The sequence below is a fragment of the Dicentrarchus labrax genome, unplaced genomic scaffold (assembly GCF_905237075.1).
Source record: "Dicentrarchus labrax unplaced genomic scaffold, dlabrax2021, whole genome shotgun sequence".
NCBI lineage: Eukaryota > Metazoa > Chordata > Actinopteri > Moronidae > Dicentrarchus > Dicentrarchus labrax.
The window spans coordinates 11,606,249-11,612,849 of record NW_026136703.1 but is presented as its reverse complement, the minus strand read 5'-3'; positions in this window follow the sequence as shown (position 1 = coordinate 11,612,849).

Here is a 6,601-nt window from a genome sequence, read left to right as displayed (position 1 = left end):
AGATATTAAATGTATTAATAATAAAACAATAGCTGATTAATCAATCAGTGAAGCGACAAAATGAATCATCAAATATGTTAATCATTGATCAATCATCCAAGTAATTTATCAAGAAACTCTTGATAAATGCTGGTGACTGTGAGGCTTAGGCAAGGTGGTGCCTTGAGCTAAATGCTATCCTCAGCATGCTAGCATGCTGGCAATGGCAAAGTTAACATGCTCATATTAAAGCAACATTATGTAATTATTCTACCTTAAAATGACTGCTTTAAAATCCTTTTGATGCAATGCTAACTTGTAGTAGGGTGGACATAATGGTAGAAGAGGCCATTGATGGAGGAAGCTAAATAGGGAAAAATAGGGGCGCCCAGTTAGCTCAGTCGATAGAGCTGGCAACCCATATATGGAGTTGCTGCAGCGGCCCGGGTTCAAATCTGACCTGCAGCCCCTTGCTGTGTGTCTTCCCCCCTCTCTCCACCCACCCTTCCTGTCTCTCTACAGCCCTCTCTATCAATAAAGCCAACAAAAGGACAAAAAAATAAATAGGGAAAACTATTACTTAATATTTAAGAGTGATGTTAAAGTGAATTGCACTCTAAAACTGGGGGCACCAAATTGCAAAAAAATACCAGTTCTTACATTATATCGCTTTAGGCAGATATAATGTTTACCATATTTACTGGTAAGCATGCGCACATTTTTGTTTGCTCTAAACAAGAAGTACTGCTGGGCCTGATGAGAATGTCATTAGTTTGGTGCTAGAAGAAAATTCAAAGGTTCACCAATGAAATCTATCCAATAGCTGTCAAGACATTTCATTGAAAACCACAAATTTAAAACCTCATGGTGGTGCTAGAGGAAAAATCATTAGGAATTATCCACGGGGGATCAAGATGTCATGAAAATCCTCCAGTAGTTAAAATATTTCCGTCTGGACCAAAGAGCTGGACAGACGGAACTACACATCTCCGTAGAGCGACACAAGCCCCACAACATTTGACAGTGGTCCTGTTGAATACAAATGTTAGTGTGGCTGCAGTTTGGCGGATAGAGAAAATACTCCCTCGGCCGATGGAGATTATCAGTAGATCCCCCACTGTTAATCTTGTGGCTGAATGCTGAAGACGGTGGTAGTCACTTTGCCACGTGTTGAGAGTCAGAGCAATTCTCTTCTCTCACCGGTGGTCCACGGTTACAAATCACATCATCAGCTGTCTGAGCACCCACAGCCACCTCTTCTCCACCAGATTGATGGTGAAATGGAGGAAAAATCAATGGCTTCCTCTCGTCAGAAAGAGCCGGCTCTGTCATGTTTGGGAGTTTGATGTTACCCTCTCTTACTCTCCCTCCGCTACGGGAAATTGAAAGCTGAGTTTGAACAAGCTGACAGACGTGAACAGACTGGAGTCTCTCAAGTCGATATAATGACCGATTTCAATCTGCTGCTTTACTCGTGAGGTTATCAGTTCTGCCTTTTAAAAACACTTCTAAACCACTGGAGAAGATCACGGTGATGCAGGTTAAGTTTCTACTAAATGATAGTTAGTCTTCAAACTGACTTGTGTGCTCCTGTGTAGGTGACCCTGTGAGTAACAGCAGTCAGTGTTCTTACTAGTCACCCCCCCACCCCCAGGAGTCCCCCTCCATCACTTCATCCTTATCACCACTATGACACACTGCAACTGTGAAGTAAGGTTTCCATTCACTGCCTGCTCTGAAATGAGCAAGCATCACTGAGCTTTTTCACTCCGACACATGGCCCCCACCTAATGGGAAATTCAAATATCACATATCAGCTGAATGCAATATTCACTTAGCGAGAGATAACACTCCGCTTGATGTGTCTCATGTATCCAGTTCAGAATAGGCACGGCTCAGCCTCCGACACCAGATCTGACTGTGAAACTTGGTGTATAAATTCTATCTGAAGCCTGTGTGTGTGCGCGGCCTGTTCATTCGTGCTTTATTGGCGTGTATGTGTTGGCCCTCCTCTTGTGTATTTGAGGGAGAGCAGATTCCAGGGCATCTGTGCTTGTCCTGCTGCTCCTCCTGTGTCTTTACACCAGCACCATCCCTTTTCATTTCTGCTGGCATTCTAATCAGAGCGTTACGAGCTTCAGCGGGTGAAGTACGCAGAAAGTTGTGTTTCCTGACAGCCAATAAAAACCGTATAATCTCCCTGATTCAAGTGGCCCATTTAAAAAAAAAATACTAACTAGTGCTATCACTCAGACCACCCCCTTCCCTTTTTCTTTAATGCCTTTTTTTATTTAATATATAGCCCATGAAAAATGAGAGACTCCCGCTTCGCCGTGTAGATATTTTGTTGCTGATGATGCGAGACGAATTTCCATCACAGCTTTGTTTCCAGCGGGTGAGCGGATAATCTTTTACAGCGCAGGGAGGGAGGGCACCACTCCCATCAATCTCCAGGGCTTATAGCAGCCGCATGGTTGCCTTACCTGACCAGAACGCCTGCACGGCACCACACCGCCGGCCCACTCAGGGTCAGGAGCCAACAGGGGACGTGACCACACTGGAAGATCACTTATGGAGCAGCCACCTCCGAAACCCTCCTTAACCTGCAGAACAGTGCTTCACTTCTGTTCCATTATTCCTGTCATTGTTATTATGTCATTTTTCTAACAAGGCGGTCACGTCTGAGAGAGCAGCATTGCTTTCCTGCTGACAGCCCTGTGAAACTATGTTTGCAGCAAGGGCCTCAGCTGCTCCTTTTGTCAACACAAAGCAGCTCTGGAGGTTTCACCCCCAGTGCTTCTCAGCCATGTGCATTATGTGTTGTAAAGCAAAAGGTTTCAGTTTTAGTTGTGGCATCCTGCCCGGGCAGCCTCTTGAGAGGGGCCCCTGGTGGCCTCGTGCTGGTGTAGTGGCTGGCAGGCGTGCAGCTTGCTGCTCTCCGCACCCCGCTGCCCTGGCAATCGCCTGCTGCACAGCTCTTCCCGTGGAGACGATGCCGCTCTGATTGACAATAATGGGAAGTGGCAGAATCGATGGGAGACAAGAGAGGGGTGCGCGTGAAATTCTCTAGGAGCTTCTAGTCACAGACCAGGGGCTCTGGCACCACTCACCTGTCATCCCCGCAGCTCCAGGATTAGGGCCTGTGACAGCAGAAGCAGCCTAAAGAAAGAGATGCTGTGGTCGCCACTGACAGCCTGGAAATGGTGCCTCTCCTGCGCACTTAGACGCCATATAAGTCTTGTTATTTGGCAGGACCTGAGCACCTCGCTGCTCTGTGGGATTTCTATCGGTGCTATATCCAAAACTGGCAAACATCTTTATCTAGAAAAATCATTCTTATCTCAAACTGGGACATGATAAAATGACCTAACACAAGAGACATGAGATGTAGAATAACCTGAAAAGAGTGGATGGCGTGGCCTCTAATGAGCCATTTAAGTGAGTGGTTTCAAAAAGTATCTCATTTCAAGGATTAAAACAGCACTTCACCTTGTGCTTGGGCCTGAGATGTGTGTGTGTGTGTGTGTGTGTGTGTGTGTGTTTTGTGTGTGTGCTGCAGCAGCGGATGGAGGGCATGTGTCGTGACAGGAGGGGCACTCCATTCTCTAATTGATCGGCAAAAGATGCACATGAAGAAGACGTTAAAGCAAAATGAAGTCATAACAGTGGATTGAGACATTTATTAAGTCAGACGAAAGGCCCTCAGAAACGTTGAGATTGTTTATTGATTTTTGTGTTTTGGCTGGCTGCGCAGGAGTAATCGCTCGTGCTGCTGCCACAGAGGCTACGGGGCTTGAGTGCAGCCAAATGTTCAGGTGGAGGGGCTGACTTCCTCCTAAAGGAGGAAACTTTAAGGAGCAGAACACAGAGCCTTCATTATGACTGCAGTTGTTCCATCATTTATATAAAGGTCCTGACCCAATACGCCGTTAGTCAGTTAGCTGAGAATGACGAGTGCTGCTGATATGTTGGCTGGTGCTAAAAACTGTGTGTTCTCAGTGTGCTTGACTGATAGAGTGCAGGGTTCCCAAAATGAGATGCACATAAAGATCTCTTGTGAGACTGCACTTGTTTTTGTTTCACACAAACTATTAATGTGTGTGTGTGTTTCTGTGCATGAGAATAAGTCTAGATGTAAGTATTTTTTAAATCTTAAAAAACTAGAGTAAATTAATTTATCAGTCATTTCTGTGTCTTTCACAATCAATGTGTTTAATGCAAAATGTACCTGAGTGGAGATGCGTGGAATCATTCAGTGATTGCTAGACCTGCTGAAAAAAAGCACACACAATCACATTTTTGTCAAATGCCCTTTGGTATTATGTAAGTGCTGAAACCATGAGTTCATCAAGTTATTAATCAATCAAAAGAAAATTAATCAACAATTTGTGTAATCTAATAACTACTTATGTAATTTATCAAGAAAAAAATCACAAACATTACATTCCAGATTTTCAAATATGATAATTTTCCTGTTTAATATCAGTGTAAATGAAGTAACCTGTTACAAAAAATAAATAATTCTCTAGGAAACTGTCCCAGTTGTTTTCACTATTTTATGACATTTTATAGACTAAATGAATAAACTGAACTGTCAAATAATTAACACATTTAATTGATAATGACAATAATTGTTATTTGCAGCCCTGCATTATATATTTTAAGCATGATTTTAACTCTAAACCACAGTTCCTATAAGTTTGCTCTGTCAGGAAAGGAAATGATTTCACTGCTTCACAACTGTCCCACTTTACACGTGTGCCTGTGTGTGCCTGTGTGTGTGTGTGTGTGTGTGTGTGTGTGTGTGTGTGTGTGCGCTGAGTGGTGCTGGTGAGTGTTAGGTAGAGTTCAACCATACTGGTGACATCAATCTGCCTGTTCTTTATTAGACGGAGCAGTGAGGTGTAACTGACTGCATTGTCCACAGATGGACTGGGGCCCATAGCACACGGGACCCTGGTCAGCCACCCTGACAATACAATCAATAACCACACACTCATTATGGGAGCCCTGCCTGCCTTCTCCTGCCTTCCTGCCCCGTGGAGCCTCCCACCACACCTCACCCTATCTTTAACTCTGTCCTCCCCTTTCACTCTCTATTTCAATCATCCTATGTTTTCAGCTATGTCCTCCTCGCGTTCTTCTCCATGTATTACTTTTGAGTTTGTACGTCATATTGTCTTTCTCTCAAATTAGATCAAAAGTCGAAACAGGAACGGGTGAGACGTCCCCAGCTCCATCTACTCAGGCTTTAGTATTCAGTAGTTAGGCTGGACAGTAGTGGATGACAGTGATCCAGCATGGAGCCTGGGGCCTATAAATGGTAATGCCCTCCACTTGCCTTCCTCATAAAGCATAATAAAAGGAGGTTATAAATCCTACCAATTAGCTGCGTCCATCAGTCGCCTTAATTGGAGTGTCGTGACTGGCTAGGGGATGACCTTGTGTGCCAGAGAGCCAAGACAGACGATGGGGCCAAGGGGGAGATCTATGTGGATGTGGAGGACTTGGGCTTCTTTAAATCAACTGTATCTAACAGGCCATACTGTAGTTAAGGGTCGAGCCATATGGTAGTAAAACGTTTATGCTGACTGGCCGTGTTGGTGTCATCAGTGTAAATGTGTAGGGTTTTTAAATGTGTATGAATATGCTTCAGGCCAACAGTTGGTCACAGTTAGACATTTTTAATGAAAACCATATGTTTAAGAGCAATGAGATATAAGTGTTCAGATCACACAACACACTGAATTTTAAATAAGGAGTGGTGACGTAAAACGCCTATTTTGAACAAAACTATCTCGAAAGCATGAAGCTAAAAACCTTGAAACTTATCAGGATGAAATTGTCGTAGCTACCAAAGACGACCAAAGCCGCATTATTAACTAAACTGACACTGTAGTACACTGTATTTACTTCCACTGGTGTCTGTGACCATTGCACCTGCTACAACAACAAAGGTGTCCCTTTTCTCATTAATAAAGGAAAGCTTTTGTGTTTTATTCCGCTGTTTCTAGACTTCACTGTGGAGACACAACAGACAAAAAGAATGTCCCATAAATTAGTTACTTAATTGATCTTGAGTCTCTAGAGTAACCTGGGTTATGGAAACAATATGGCTAATATAGTTCTGTACCCCCAGATGCACAGATTGCCTTTGATCATAACCACAGGTGTTCTGGGCTCAATAGGCTTCACTCATCCTGTAGTGCAGTGCTTGTTCTTTCTTTCCCCTCAGTGCAGCAGTTAAATCTACCCTCCGTCCTCCTGTGGGCCTGGCCACCACACCTTTCCTCTCAACACCTCAGTCAAGCGCTCTCTGTGGCCACTCAAACCTGAGACCTCAGCTTCCGCTCTTGCTACGAACATCCACTATCTCATGACACCGCTCTCCCCAAGAGGAAACACTGCGCCCGTTTGTCTGTGGAGAGCTCCCTGTGCAGACACTGATGTGCCCTTACACTGCGCTTTCTCTCTCTGCTCCCATCCCTCGAGCTCGGGATTAGGCAGTAAAGACCAGTTAACCAAGCAGCTGTTGGAGAAGAGTTTCTCTCCGGCTGACTGAGGGCTGCCGACAGTTGTTTCCTTTCTCTCTTACCGTCCGGAGATAATTCAGTCAACAGGC